The 14,731-nt window shown below is 46.5% G+C and overlaps 11 non-coding genes across 11 annotated transcripts; all 11 read left to right on the top strand.

Moving 5' to 3' along the window:
* The first annotated feature begins 953 nt into the window (after nt 1-953).
* LOC142266675 (U2 spliceosomal RNA) lies at nt 954-1,144 on the top strand. The gene has a single exon (XR_012732717.1). It is a non-coding gene; the product is annotated as a U2 spliceosomal RNA (small nuclear RNA).
* Nucleotides 1,145-2,261: 1,117 nt separating this feature from the next.
* On the top strand, nt 2,262-2,451 carry LOC142266600 (U2 spliceosomal RNA). Its single transcript, XR_012732659.1, has one exon. It is a non-coding gene; the product is annotated as a U2 spliceosomal RNA (small nuclear RNA).
* Nucleotides 2,452-3,568: 1,117 nt separating this feature from the next.
* LOC142266674 (U2 spliceosomal RNA) lies at nt 3,569-3,759 on the top strand. Its single transcript, XR_012732716.1, has one exon. It is a non-coding gene; the product is annotated as a U2 spliceosomal RNA (small nuclear RNA).
* Nucleotides 3,760-4,876: 1,117 nt separating this feature from the next.
* Nucleotides 4,877-5,067, top strand: LOC142266673 (U2 spliceosomal RNA). Its single transcript, XR_012732715.1, has one exon. It is a non-coding gene; the product is annotated as a U2 spliceosomal RNA (small nuclear RNA).
* Nucleotides 5,068-6,184: 1,117 nt separating this feature from the next.
* Nucleotides 6,185-6,375, top strand: LOC142266672 (U2 spliceosomal RNA). The gene has a single exon (XR_012732714.1). It is a non-coding gene; the product is annotated as a U2 spliceosomal RNA (small nuclear RNA).
* A 1,117-nt stretch (nt 6,376-7,492) lies between these two features.
* On the top strand, nt 7,493-7,683 carry LOC142266671 (U2 spliceosomal RNA). The gene has a single exon (XR_012732713.1). It is a non-coding gene; the product is annotated as a U2 spliceosomal RNA (small nuclear RNA).
* Nucleotides 7,684-8,800: 1,117 nt separating this feature from the next.
* On the top strand, nt 8,801-8,991 carry LOC142266669 (U2 spliceosomal RNA). The gene has a single exon (XR_012732711.1). It is a non-coding gene; the product is annotated as a U2 spliceosomal RNA (small nuclear RNA).
* Nucleotides 8,992-10,106: 1,115 nt separating this feature from the next.
* LOC142266668 (U2 spliceosomal RNA) lies at nt 10,107-10,297 on the top strand. The gene has a single exon (XR_012732710.1). It is a non-coding gene; the product is annotated as a U2 spliceosomal RNA (small nuclear RNA).
* A 1,117-nt stretch (nt 10,298-11,414) lies between these two features.
* LOC142266667 (U2 spliceosomal RNA) lies at nt 11,415-11,605 on the top strand. Its single transcript, XR_012732709.1, has one exon. It is a non-coding gene; the product is annotated as a U2 spliceosomal RNA (small nuclear RNA).
* A 1,117-nt stretch (nt 11,606-12,722) lies between these two features.
* LOC142266666 (U2 spliceosomal RNA) lies at nt 12,723-12,913 on the top strand. Its single transcript, XR_012732708.1, has one exon. It is a non-coding gene; the product is annotated as a U2 spliceosomal RNA (small nuclear RNA).
* A 1,116-nt stretch (nt 12,914-14,029) lies between these two features.
* LOC142266664 (U2 spliceosomal RNA) lies at nt 14,030-14,220 on the top strand. Its single transcript, XR_012732707.1, has one exon. It is a non-coding gene; the product is annotated as a U2 spliceosomal RNA (small nuclear RNA).
* Nucleotides 14,221-14,731: the final 511 nt, after the last annotated feature.

The raw sequence follows: 14,731 nt of genomic DNA, 5'->3' as shown, positions 1-14,731 counted from the left end.
TATCTTGTTGTCAGTCTAATCTAGATCATGTGTAATTGAATGGAATAGATCCCTTTTGGACAAAGTGGAGTCAGATGCTGCAGTGACCACAGGTGTGAGAGGATCTACAATTGGCATCTGGTGTTATCTCTCTGCTTCCACTCCAAATAAAGTTACCTGTTGTTACCTGAACGTCAAATACTAAGAATGGGCGGCCTATGAAAGAATTAGTACTTTCATTAAGTATACTAAACCGGCTAATTGGGAATAGACAAACTGTAAAAAGCCCTCTGAGAAAGCCCCTCTCTAACCTTTGTTAGTAAGCTTTTCTGTAGCCTGCCTGTTGATGTATTTTCGGTTTGAACAGTGCACAACATGAAGAGACGGAACACTGGCGGCTTGTCACAATGCCCCCCGATGACATCACAATAGCGCTGCTGCCTAGAAAACAAGCTGCGCAGAAGAAGTTGTTCTTTGGGTGGGAGGGTGGGCTAGTGGAAGGAGGGGGCAATCTCTTTTTTTCCCGGGTGGTAGGGGGATGACAGGAGAAGGGAAGCGGGTGGTGAGAAAGGTACAGAGGGCAGGGTTTGGGGGCTGGGAAGGAAAGGGAAAAGATTAGGGTTTGGGGATGATGAAAGGGCTTTCTACGGGTAAGGATGGCAAAGGGTGGCAGTGACGGAAAGTCAGGCAACCTGTCCTGTCCGTCTTTTTGTATCGTGAATTGGAAAGACTGCAAGGGGGAGGGGAGTTGCTTGCGCCCTAAAGGAGGAGTTATTCAGATTCATTGCAGTGGGCGGCGGCTGCAAAACGCACCATTCTTCTTGTTTTTGCTCTGCAAAGCAGCCTTTTCAAGGGTTGGCTTGGGTGACAAAATGTCTTGTGTAGGCGTGGGTTTGTCTCCCTCTCGCTCTCTCTCCCTAAGATGTGTCCGGCATAGGCCAGGGTGCCACTCGAGGCCCAAACCAATTCTGGTTATCGCTTCTCGGCCTTTTGGCTAAGATCAAGTGTAGTATCTGTTCTTATCAGTTTAATATCTGATACGTCCCCTATCTGGGGACCATATATTAAATGGATTTTTAGAACAGGGAGATGGAAAAAGAGCTTGCTCTGTCCACTCCACGCATTGACCTGGTATTGCAGTACCTCCAGGAACGGTGCACCCCTTCTTAACCCAGTTTCCAAAAGCAGAACTCGATTCACCTGATTCATATTAGCCCGATTAGCGAATTGAAATGAATTTTTATCTAACACACTTTTTACTTGCTTTATTCATCCAAATAGCAAACTCATCACCACTCAACTTCACCAACTCTGCTATGTCCCGTGCAGTATCTTGTTGTCAGTCTAATCTAGATCATGTGTAATTGAATGGAATAGATCCCTTTTGGACAAAGTGGAGTCAGATGCTGCAGTGACCACAGGTGTGAGAGGATCTACAATTGGCATCTGGTGTTATCTCTCTGCTTCCACTCCAAATAAAGTTACCTGTTGTTACCTGAACGTCAAATACTAAGAATGGGCGGCCTATGAAAGAATTAGTACTTTCATTAAGTATACTAAACCGGCTAATTGGGAATAGACAAACTGTAAAAAGCCCTCTGAGAAAGCCCCTCTCTAACCTTTGTTAGTAAGCTTTTCTGTAGCCTGCCTGTTGATGTATTTTCGGTTTGAACAGTGCACAACATGAAGAGACGGAACACTGGCGGCTTGTCACAATGCCCCCCGATGACATCACAATAGCGCTGCTGCCTAGAAAACAAGCTGCGCAGAAGAAGTTGTTCTTTGGGTGGGAGGGTGGGCTAGTGGAAGGAGGGGGCAATCTCTTTTTTTCCCGGGTGGTAGGGGGATGACAGGAGAAGGGAAGCGGGTGGTGAGAAAGGTACAGAGGGCAGGGTTTGGGGGCTGGGAAGGAAAGGGAAAAGATTAGGGTTTGGGGATGATGAAAGGGCTTTCTACGGGTAAGGATGGCAAAGGGTGGCAGTGACGGAAAGTCAGGCAACCTGTCCTGTCCGTCTTTTTGTATCGTGAATTGGAAAGACTGCAAGGGGGAGGGGAGTTGCTTGCGCCCTAAAGGAGGAGTTATTCAGATTCATTGCAGTGGGCGGCGGCTGCAAAACGCACCATTCTTCTTGTTTTTGCTCTGCAAAGCAGCCTTTTCAAGGGTTGGCTTGGGTGACAAAATGTCTTGTGTAGGCGTGGGTTTGTCTCCCTCTCGCTCTCTCTCCCTAAGATGTGTCCGGCATAGGCCAGGGTGCCACTCGAGGCCCAAACCAATTCTGGTTATCGCTTCTCGGCCTTTTGGCTAAGATCAAGTGTAGTATCTGTTCTTATCAGTTTAATATCTGATACGTCCCCTATCTGGGGACCATATATTAAATGGATTTTAGAACAGGGAGATGGAAAAAGAGCTTGCTCTGTCCACTCCACGCATTGACCTGGTATTGCAGTACCTCCAGGAACGGTGCACCCCTTCTTAACCCAGTTTCCAAAAGCAGAACTCGATTCACCTGATTCATATTAGCCCGATTAGCGAATTGAAATGAATTTTTATCTAACACACTTTTTACTTGCTTTATTCATCCAAATAGCAAACTCATCACCACTCAACTTCACCAACTCTGCTATGTCCCGTGCAGTATCTTGTTGTCAGTCTAATCTAGATCATGTGTAATTGAATGGAATAGATCCCTTTTGGACAAAGTGGAGTCAGATGCTGCAGTGACCACAGGTGTGAGAGGATCTACAATTGGCATCTGGTGTTATCTCTCTGCTTCCACTCCAAATAAAGTTACCTGTTGTTACCTGAACGTCAAATACTAAGAATGGGCGGCCTATGAAAGAATTAGTACTTTCATTAAGTATACTAAACCGGCTAATTGGGAATAGACAAACTGTAAAAAGCCCTCTGAGAAAGCCCCTCTCTAACCTTTGTTAGTAAGCTTTTCTGTAGCCTGCCTGTTGATGTATTTTCGGTTTTAACAGTGCACAACATGAAGAGACGGAACACTGGCGGCTTGTCACAATGCCCCCCGATGACATCACAATAGCGCTGCTGCCTAGAAAGCAAGCTGCGCAGAAGAAGTTGTTCTTTGGGTGGGAGGGTGGGCTAGTGGAAGGAGGGGGCAATCTCTTTTTTTCCCGGGTGGTAGGGGGATGACAGGAGAAGGGAAGCGGGTGGTGAGAAAGGTACAGAGGGCAGGGTTTGGGGGCTGGGAAGGAAAGGGAAAAGATTAGGGTTTGGGGATGATGAAAGGGCTTTCTACGGGTAAGGATGGCAAAGGGTGGCAGTGACGGAAAGTCAGGCAACCTGTCCTGTCCGTCTTTTTGTATCGTGAATTGGAAAGACTGCAAGGGGGAGGGGAGTTGCTTGCGCCCTAAAGGAGGAGTTATTCAGATTCATTGCAGTGGGCGGCGGCTGCAAAACGCACCATTCTTCTTGTTTTTGCTCTGCAAAGCAGCCTTTTCAAGGGTTGGCTTGGGTGACAAAATGTCTTGTGTAGGCGTGGGTTTGTCTCCCTCTCGCTCTCTCTCCCTAAGATGTGTCCGGCATAGGCCAGGGTGCCACTCGAGGCCCAAACCAATTCTGGTTATCGCTTCTCGGCCTTTTGGCTAAGATCAAGTGTAGTATCTGTTCTTATCAGTTTAATATCTGATACGTCCCCTATCTGGGGACCATATATTAAATGGATTTTTAGAACAGGGAGATGGAAAAAGAGCTTGCTCTGTCCACTCCACGCATTGACCTGGTATTGCAGTACCTCCAGGAACGGTGCACCCCTTCTTAACCCAGTTTCCAAAAGCAGAACTCGATTCACCTGATTCATATTAGCCCGATTAGCGAATTGAAATGAATTTTTATCTAACACACTTTTTACTTGCTTTATTCATCCAAATAGCAAACTCATCACCACTCAACTTCACCAACTCTGCTATGTCCCGTGCAGTATCTTGTTGTCAGTCTAATCTAGATCATGTGTAATTGAATGGAATAGATCCCTTTTGGACAAAGTGGAGTCAGATGCTGCAGTGACCACAGGTGTGAGAGGATCTACAATTGGCATCTGGTGTTATCTCTCTGCTTCCACTCCAAATAAAGTTACCTGTTGTTACCTGAACGTCAAATACTAAGAATGGGCGGCCTATGAAAGAATTAGTACTTTCATTAAGTATACTAAACCGGCTAATTGGGAATAGACAAACTGTAAAAAGCCCTCTGAGAAAGCCCCTCTCTAACCTTTGTTAGTAAGCTTTTCTGTAGCCTGCCTGTTGATGTATTTTCGGTTTGAACAGTGCACAACATGAAGAGACGGAACACTGGCGGCTTGTCACAATGCCCCCCGATGACATCACAATAGCGCTGCTGCCTAGAAAACAAGCTGCGCAGAAGAAGTTGTTCTTTGGGTGGGAGGGTGGGCTAGTGGAAGGAGGGGGCAATCTCTTTTTTTCCCGGGTGGTAGGGGGATGACAGGAGAAGGGAAGCGGGTGGTGAGAAAGGTACAGAGGGCAGGGTTTGGGGGCTGGGAAGGAAAGGGAAAAGATTAGGGTTTGGGGATGATGAAAGGGCTTTCTACGGGTAAGGATGGCAAAGGGTGGCAGTGACGGAAAGTCAGGCAACCTGTCCTGTCCGTCTTTTTGTATCGTGAATTGGAAAGACTGCAAGGGGGAGGGGAGTTGCTTGCGCCCTAAAGGAGGAGTTATTCAGATTCATTGCAGTGGGCGGCGGCTGCAAAACGCACCATTCTTCTTGTTTTTGCTCTGCAAAGCAGCCTTTTCAAGGGTTGGCTTGGGTGACAAAATGTCTTGTGTAGGCGTGGGTTTGTCTCCCTCTCGCTCTCTCTCCCTAAGATGTGTCCGGCATAGGCCAGGGTGCCACTCGAGGCCCAAACCAATTCTGGTTATCGCTTCTCGGCCTTTTGGCTAAGATCAAGTGTAGTATCTGTTCTTATCAGTTTAATATCTGATACGTCCCCTATCTGGGGACCATATATTAAATGGATTTTTAGAACAGGGAGATGGAAAAAGAGCTTGCTCTGTCCACTCCACGCATTGACCTGGTATTGCAGTACCTCCAGGAACGGTGCACCCCTTCTTAACCCAGTTTCCAAAAGCAGAACTCGATTCACCTGATTCATATTAGCCCGATTAGCGAATTGAAATGAATTTTTATCTAACACACTTTTTACTTGCTTTATTCATCCAAATAGCAAACTCATCACCACTCAACTTCACCAACTCTGCTATGTCCCGTGCAGTATCTTGTTGTCAGTCTAATCTAGATCATGTGTAATTGAATGGAATAGATCCCTTTTGGACAAAGTGGAGTCAGATGCTGCAGTGACCACAGGTGTGAGAGGATCTACAATTGGCATCTGGTGTTATCTCTCTGCTTCCACTCCAAATAAAGTTACCTGTTGTTACCTGAACGTCAAATACTAAGAATGGGCGGCCTATGAAAGAATTAGTACTTTCATTAAGTATACTAAACCGGCTAATTGGGAATAGACAAACTGTAAAAAGCCCTCTGAGAAAGCCCCTCTCTAACCTTTGTTAGTAAGCTTTTCTGTAGCCTGCCTGTTGATGTATTTTCGGTTTGAACAGTGCACAACATGAAGAGACGGAACACTGGCGGCTTGTCACAATGCCCCCCGATGACATCACAATAGCGCTGCTGCCTAGAAAACAAGCTGCGCAGAAGAAGTTGTTCTTTGGGTGGGAGGGTGGGCTAGTGGAAGGAGGGGGCAATCTCTTTTTTTCCCGGGTGGTAGGGGGATGACAGGAGAAGGGAAGCGGGTGGTGAGAAAGGTACAGAGGGCAGGGTTTGGGGGCTGGGAAGGAAAGGGAAAAGATTAGGGTTTGGGGATGATGAAAGGGCTTTCTACGGGTAAGGATGGCAAAGGGTGGCAGTGACGGAAAGTCAGGCAACCTGTCCTGTCCGTCTTTTTGTATCGTGAATTGGAAAGACTGCAAGGGGGAGGGGAGTTGCTTGCGCCCTAAAGGAGGAGTTATTCAGATTCATTGCAGTGGGCGGCGGCTGCAAAACGCACCATTCTTCTTGTTTTTGCTCTGCAAAGCAGCCTTTTCAAGGGTTGGCTTGGGTGACAAAATGTCTTGTGTAGGCGTGGGTTTGTCTCCCTCTCGCTCTCTCTCCCTAAGATGTGTCCGGCATAGGCCAGGGTGCCACTCGAGGCCCAAACCAATTCTGGTTATCGCTTCTCGGCCTTTTGGCTAAGATCAAGTGTAGTATCTGTTCTTATCAGTTTAATATCTGATACGTCCCCTATCTGGGGACCATATATTAAATGGATTTTTAGAACAGGGAGATGGAAAAAGAGCTTGCTCTGTCCACTCCACGCATTGACCTGGTATTGCAGTACCTCCAGGAACGGTGCACCCCTTCTTAACCCAGTTTCCAAAAGCAGAACTCGATTCACCTGATTCATATTAGCCCGATTAGCGAATTGAAATGAATTTTTATCTAACACACTTTTTACTTGCTTTATTCATCCAAATAGCAAACTCATCACCACTCAACTTCACCAACTCTGCTATGTCCCGTGCAGTATCTTGTTGTCAGTCTAATCTAGATCATGTGTAATTGAATGGAATAGATCCCTTTTGGACAAAGTGGAGTCAGATGCTGCAGTGACCACAGGTGTGAGAGGATCTACAATTGGCATCTGGTGTTATCTCTCTGCTTCCACTCCAAATAAAGTTACCTGTTGTTACCTGAACGTCAAATACTAAGAATGGGTGGCCTATGAAAGAATTAGTACTTTCATTAAGTATACTAAACCGGCTAATTGGGAATAGACAAACTGTAAAAAGCCCTCTGAGAAAGCCCCACTCTAACCTTTGTTAGTAAGCTTTTCTGTAGCCTGCCTGTTGATGTATTTTCGGTTTGAACAGTGCACAACATGAAGAGACGGAACACTGGCGGCTTGTCACAATGCCCCCCGATGACATCACAATAGCGCTGCTGCCTAGAAAACAAGCTGCGCAGAAGAAGTTGTTCTTTGGGTGGGAGGGTGGGCTAGTGGAAGGAGGGGGCAATCTCTTTTTTTCCCGGGTGGTAGGGGGATGACAGGAGAAGGGAAGCGGGTGGTGAGAAAGGTACAGAGGGCAGGGTTTGGGGGCTGGGAAGGAAAGGGAAAAGATTAGGGTTTGGGGATGATGAAAGGGCTTTCTACGGGTAAGGATGGCAAAGGGTGGCAGTGACGGAAAGTCAGGCAACCTGTCCTGTCCGTCTTTTTGTATCGTGAATTGGAAAGACTGCAAGGGGGAGGGGAGTTGCTTGCGCCCTAAAGGAGGAGTTATTCAGATTCATTGCAGTGGGCGGCGGCTGCAAAACGCACCATTCTTCTTGTTTTTGCTCTGCAAAGCAGCCTTTTCAAGGGTTGGCTTGGGTGACAAAATGTCTTGTGTAGGCGTGGGTTTGTCTCCCTCTCGCTCTCTCTCCCTAAGATGTGTCCGGCATAGGCCAGGGTGCCACTCGAGGCCCAAACCAATTCTGGTTATCGCTTCTCGGCCTTTTGGCTAAGATCAAGTGTAGTATCTGTTCTTATCAGTTTAATATCTGATACGTCCCCTATCTGGGGACCATATATTAAATGGATTTTTAGAACAGGGAGATGGAAAAAGAGCTTGCTCTGTCCACTCCACGCATTGACCTGGTATTGCAGTACCTCCAGGAACGGTGCACCCCTTCTTAACCCAGTTTCCAAAAGCAGAACTCGATTCACCTGATTCATATTAGCCCGATTAGCGAATTGAAATGAATTTTTATCTAACACACTTTTTACTTGCTTTATTCATCCAAATAGCAAACTCATCACCACTCAACTTCACCAACTCTGCTATGTCCCGTGCAGTATCTTGTTGTCAGTCTAATCTAGATCATGTGTAATTGAATGGAATAGATCCCTTTTGGACAAAGTGGAGTCAGATGCTGCAGTGACCACAGGTGTGAGAGGATCTACAATTGGCATCTGGTGTTATCTCTCTGCTTCCACTCCAAATAAAGTTACCTGTTGTTACCTGAACGTCAAATACTAAGAATGGGCGGCCTATGAAAGAATTAGTACTTTCATTAAGTATACTAAACCGGCTAATTGGGAATAGACAAACTGTAAAAAGCCCTCTGAGAAAGCCCCTCTCTAACCTTTGTTAGTAAGCTTTTCTGTAGCCTGCCTGTTGATGTATTTTCGGTTTGAACAGTGCACAACATGAAGAGACGGAACACTGGCGGCTTGTCACAATGCCCCCCGATGACATCACAATAGCGCTGCTGCCTAGAAAACAAGCTGCGCAGAAGAAGTTGTTCTTTGGGTGGGAGGGTGGGCTAGTGGAAGGAGGGGGCAATCTCTTTTTTTCCCGGGTGGTAGGGGGATGACAGGAGAAGGGAAGCGGGTGGTGAGAAAGGTACAGAGGGCAGGGTTTGGGGGCTGGGAAGGAAAGGGAAAAGATTAGGGTTTGGGGATGATGAAAGGGCTTTCTACGGGTAAGGATGGCAAAGGGTGGCAGTGACGGAAAGTCAGGCAACCTGTCCTGTCCGTCTTTTTGTATCGTGAATTGGAAAGACTGCAAGGGGGAGGGGAGTTGCTTGCGCCCTAAAGGAGGAGTTATTCAGATTCATTGCAGTGGGCGGCGGCTGCAAAACGCACCATTCTTCTTGTTTTTGCTCTGCAAAGCAGCCTTTTCAAGGGTTGGCTTGGGTGACAAAATGTCTTGTGTAGGCGTGGGTTTGTCTCCCTCTCGCTCTCTCTCCCTAAGATGTGTCCGGCATAGGCCAGGGTGCCACTCGAGGCCCAAACCAATTCTGGTTATCGCTTCTCGGCCTTTTGGCTAAGATCAAGTGTAGTATCTGTTCTTATCAGTTTAATATCTGATACGTCCCCTATCTGGGGACCATATATTAAATGGATTTTTAGAACAGGGAGATGGAAAAAGAGCTTGCTCTGTCCACTCCACGCATTGACCTGGTATTGCAGTACCTCCAGGAACGGTGCACCCCTTCTTAACCCAGTTTCCAAAAGCAGAACTCGATTCACCTGATTCATATTAGCCCGATTAGCGAATTGAAATGAATTTTTATCTAACACTTTTTACTTGCTTTATTCATCCAAATAGCAAACTCATCACCACTCAACTTCACCAACTCTGCTATGTCCCGTGCAGTATCTTGTTGTCAGTCTAATCTAGATCATGTGTAATTGAATGGAATAGATCCCTTTTGGACAAAGTGGAGTCAGATGCTGCAGTGACCACAGGTGTGAGAGGATCTACAATTGGCATCTGGTGTTATCTCTCTGCTTCCACTCCAAATAAAGTTACCTGTTGTTACCTGAACGTCAAATACTAAGAATGGGCGGCCTATGAAAGAATTAGTACTTTCATTAAGTATACTAAACCGGCTAATTGGGAATAGACAAACTGTAAAAAGCCCTCTGAGAAAGCCCCTCTCTAACCTTTGTTAGTAAGCTTTTCTGTAGCCTGCCTGTTGATGTATTTTCGGTTTGAACAGTGCACAACATGAAGAGACGGAACACTGGCGGCTTGTCACAATGCCCCCCGATGACATCACAATAGCGCTGCTGCCTAGAAAACAAGCTGCGCAGAAGAAGTTGTTCTTTGGGTGGGAGGGTGGGCTAGTGGAAGGAGGGGGCAATCTCTTTTTTTCCCGGGTGGTAGGGGGATGACAGGAGAAGGGAAGCGGGTGGTGAGAAAGGTACAGAGGGCAGGGTTTGGGGGCTGGGAAGGAAAGGGAAAAGATTAGGGTTTGGGGATGATGAAAGGGCTTTCTACGGGTAAGGATGGCAAAGGGTGGCAGTGACGGAAAGTCAGGCAACCTGTCCTGTCCGTCTTTTTGTATCGTGAATTGGAAAGACTGCAAGGGGGAGGGGAGTTGCTTGCGCCCTAAAGGAGGAGTTATTCAGATTCATTGCAGTGGGCGGCGGCTGCAAAACGCACCATTCTTCTTGTTTTTGCTCTGCAAAGCAGCCTTTTCAAGGGTTGGCTTGGGTGACAAAATGTCTTGTGTAGGCGTGGGTTTGTCTCCCTCTCGCTCTCTCTCCCTAAGATGTGTCCGGCATAGGCCAGGGTGCCACTCGAGGCCCAAACCAATTCTGGTTATCGCTTCTCGGCCTTTTGGCTAAGATCAAGTGTAGTATCTGTTCTTATCAGTTTAATATCTGATACGTCCCCTATCTGGGGACCATATATTAAATGGATTTTTAGAACAGGGAGATGGAAAAAGAGCTTGCTCTGTCCACTCCACGCATTGACCTGGTATTGCAGTACCTCCAGGAACGGTGCACCCCTTCTTAACCCAGTTTCCAAAAGCAGAACTCGATTCACCTGATTCATATTAGCCCGATTAGCGAATTGAAATGAATTTTTATCTAACACACTTTTTACTTGCTTTATTCATCCAAATAGCAAACTCATCACCACTCAACTTCACCAACTCTGCTATGTCCCGTGCAGTATCTTGTTGTCAGTCTAATCTAGATCATGTGTAATTGAATGGAATAGATCCCTTTTGGACAAAGTGGAGTCAGATGCTGCAGTGACCACAGGTGTGAGAGGATCTACAATTGGCATCTGGTGTTATCTCTCTGCTTCCACTCCAAATAAAGTTACCTGTTGTTACCTGAACGTCAAATACTAAGAATGGGCGGCCTATGAAAGAATTAGTACTTTCATTAAGTATACTAAACCGGCTAATTGGGAATAGACAAACTGTAAAAAGCCCTCTGAGAAAGCCCCTCTCTAACCTTTGTTAGTAAGCTTTTCTGTAGCCTGCCTGTTGATGTATTTTCGGTTTGAACAGTGCACAACATGAAGAGACGGAACACTGGCGGCTTGTCACAATGCCCCCCGATGACATCACAATAGCGCTGCTGCCTAGAAAACAAGCTGCGCAGAAGAAGTTGTTCTTTGGGTGGGAGGGTGGGCTAGTGGAAGGAGGGGGCAATCTCTTTTTTTCCCGGGTGGTAGGGGGATGACAGGAGAAGGGAAGCGGGTGGTGAGAAAGGTACAGAGGGCAGGGTTTGGGGGCTGGGAAGGAAAGGGAAAAGATTAGGGTTTGGGGATGATGAAAGGGCTTTCTACGGGTAAGGATGGCAAAGGGTGGCAGTGACGGAAAGTCAGGCAACCTGTCCTGTCCGTCTTTTTGTATCGTGAATTGGAAAGACTGCAAGGGGGAGGGGAGTTGCTTGCGCCCTAAAGGAGGAGTTATTCAGATTCATTGCAGTGGGCGGCGGCTGCAAAACGCACCATTCTTCTTGTTTTTGCTCTGCAAAGCAGCCTTTTCAAGGGTTGGCTTGGGTGACAAAATGTCTTGTGTAGGCGTGGGTTTGTCTCCCTCTCGCTCTCTCTCCCTAAGATGTGTCCGGCATAGGCCAGGGTGCCACTCGAGGCCCAAACCAATTCTGGTTATCGCTTCTCGGCCTTTTGGCTAAGATCAAGTGTAGTATCTGTTCTTATCAGTTTAATATCTGATACGTCCCCTATCTGGGGACCATATATTAAATGGATTTTTAGAACAGGGAGATGGAAAAAGAGCTTGCTCTGTCCACTCCACGCATTGACCTGGTATTGCAGTACCTCCAGGAACGGTGCACCCCTTCTTAACCCAGTTTCCAAAAGCAGAACTCGATTCACCTGATTCATATTAGCCCGATTAGCGAATTGAAATGAATTTTTATCTAACACACTTTTTACTTGCTTTATTCATCCAAATAGCAAACTCATCACCACTCAACTTCACCAACTCTGCTATGTCCCGTGCAGTATCTTGTTGTCAGTCTAATCTAGATCATGTGTAATTGAATGGAATAGATCCCTTTTGGACAAAGTGGAGTCAGATGCTGCAGTGACCACAGGTGTGAGAGGATCTACAATTGGCATCTGGTGTTATCTCTCTGCTTCCACTCCAAATAAAGTTACCTGTTGTTACCTGAATGTCAAATACTAAGAATGGGCGGCCTATGAAAGAATTAGTACTTTCATTAAGTATACTAAACCGGCTAATTGGGAATAGACAAACTGTAAAAAGCCCTCTGAGAAAGCCCCTCTCTAACCTTTGTTAGTAAGCTTTTCTGTAGCCTGCCTGTTGATGTATTTTCGGTTTGAACAGTGCACAACATGAAGAGACGGAACACTGGCGGCTTGTCACAATGCCCCCCGATGACATCACAATAGCGCTGCTGCCTAGAAAACAAGCTGCGCAGAAGAAGTTGTTCTTTGGGTGGGAGGGTGGGCTAGTGGAAGGAGGGGGCAATCTCTTTTTTTCCCGGGTGGTAGGGGGATGACAGGAGAAGGGAAGCGGGTGGTGAGAAAGGTACAGAGGGCAGGGTTTGGGGGCTGGGAAGGAAAGGGAAAAGATTAGGGTTTGGGGATGATGAAAGGGCTTTCTACGGGTAAGGATGGCAAAGGGTGGCAGTGACGGAAAGTCAGGCAACCTGTCCTGTCCGTCTTTTTGTATCGTGAATTGGAAAGACTGCAAGGGGGAGGGGAGTTGCTTGCGCCCTAAAGGAGGAGTTATTCAGATTCATTGCAGTGGGCGGCGGCTGCAAAACGCACCATTCTTCTTGTTTTTGCTCTGCAAAGCAGCCTTTTCAAGGGTTGGCTTGGGTGACAAAATGTCTTGTGTAGGCGTGGGTTTGTCTCCCTCTCGCTCTCTCTCCCTAAGATGTGTCCGGCATAGGCCAGGGTGCCACTCGAGGCCCAAACCAATTCTGGTTATCGCTTCTCGGCCTTTTGGCTAAGATCAAGTGTAGTATCTGTTCTTATCAGTTTAATATCTGATACGTCCCCTATCTGGGGACCATATATTAAATGGATTTTTAGAACAGGGAGATGGAAAAAGAGCTTGCTCTGTCCACTCCACGCATTGACCTGGTATTGCAGTACCTCCAGGAACGGTGCACCCCTTCTTAACCCAGTTTCCAAAAGCAGAACTCGATTCACCTGATTCATATTAGCCCGATTAGCGAATTGAAATGAATTTTTATCTAACACACTTTTTACTTGCTTTATTCATCCAAATAGCAAACTCATCACCACTCAACTTCACCAACTCTGCTATGTCCCGTGCAGTATCTTGTTGTCAGTCTAATCTAGATCATGTGTAATTGAATGGAATAGATCCCTTTTGGACAAAGTGGAGTCAGATGCTGCAGTGACCACAGGTGTGAGAGGATCTACAATTGGCATCTGGTGTTATCTCTCTGCTTCCACTCCAAATAAAGTTACCTGTTGTTACCTGAACGTCAAATACTAAGAATGGGCGGCCTATGAAAGAATTAGTACTTTCATTAAGTATACTAAACCGGCTAATTGGGAATAGACAAACTGTAAAAAGCCCTCTGAGAAAGCCCCTCTCTAACCTTTGTTAGTAAGCTTTTCTGTAGCCTGCCTGTTGATGTATTTTCGGTTTGAACAGTGCACAACATGAAGAGACAGAACACTGGCGGCTTGTCACAATGCCCCCCGATGACATCACAATAGCGCTGCTGCCTAGAAAACAAGCTGCGCAGAAGAAGTTGTTCTTTGGGTGGGAGGGTGGGCTAGTGGAAGGAGGGGGCAATCTCTTTTTTTCCCGGGTGGTAGGGGGATGACAGGAGAAGGGAAGCGGGTGGTGAGAAAGGTACAGAGGGCAGGGTTTGGGGGCTGGGAAGGAAAGGGAAAAGATTAGGGTTTGGGGATGATGAAAGGGCTTTCTACGGGTAAGGATGGCAAAGGGTGGCAGTGACGGAAAGTCAGGCAACCTGTCCTGTCCGTCTTTTTGTATCGTGAATTGGAAAGACTGCAAGGGGGAGGGGAGTTGCTTGCGCCCTAAAGGAGGAGTTATTCAGATTCATTGCAGTGGGCGGCGGCTGCAAAACGCACCATTCTTCTTGTTTTTGCTCTGCAAAGCAGCCTTTTCAAGGGTTGGCTTGGGTGACAAAATGTCTTGTGTAGGCGTGGGTTTGTCTCCCTCTCGCTCTCTCTCCCTAAGATGTGTCCGGCATAGGCCAGGGTGCCACTCGAGGCCCAAACCAATTCTGTTATCGCTTCTCGGCCTTTTGGCTAAGATCAAGTGTAGTATCTGTTCTTATCAGTTTAATATCTGATACGTCCCCTATCTGGGGACCATATATTAAATGGATTTTTAGAACAGGGAGATGGAAAAAGAGCTTGCTCTGTCCACTCCACGCATTGACCTGGTATTGCAGTACCTCCAGGAACGGTGCACCCCTTCTTAACCCAGTTTCCAAAAGCAGAACTCGATTCACCTGATTCATATTAGCCCGATTAGCGAATTGAAATGAATTTTTATCTAACACACTTTTTACTTGCTTTATTCATCCAAATAGCAAACTCATCACCACTCAACTTCACCAACTCTGCTATGTCCCGTGCAGTATCTTGTTGTCAGTCTAATCTAGATCATGTGTAATTGAATGGAATAGATCCCTTTTGGACAAAGTGGAGTCAGATGCTGCAGTGACCACAGGTGTGAGAGGATCTACAATTGGCATCTGGTGTTATCTCTCTGCTTCCACTCCAAATAAAGTTACCTGTTGTTACCTGAACGTCAAATACTAAGAATGGGCGGCCTATGAAAGAATTAGTACTTTCATTAAGTATACTAAACCGGCTAATTGGGAATAGACAAACTGTAAAAAGCCCTCTGAGAAAGCCCCTCTCTAACCTTTGTTAGTAAGCTTTTCTGTAGCCTGCCTGTTGATGTATTTTCGGTTTGAACAGT

This window comes from Anomaloglossus baeobatrachus, unplaced genomic scaffold (assembly GCF_048569485.1).
Source record: "Anomaloglossus baeobatrachus isolate aAnoBae1 unplaced genomic scaffold, aAnoBae1.hap1 Scaffold_2884, whole genome shotgun sequence".
NCBI classification, from domain to species: domain Eukaryota; kingdom Metazoa; phylum Chordata; class Amphibia; order Anura; family Aromobatidae; genus Anomaloglossus; species Anomaloglossus baeobatrachus.
Note: the sequence above shows the minus strand (reverse complement) of the source record. Positions and strands in the feature narration are given on the sequence as shown.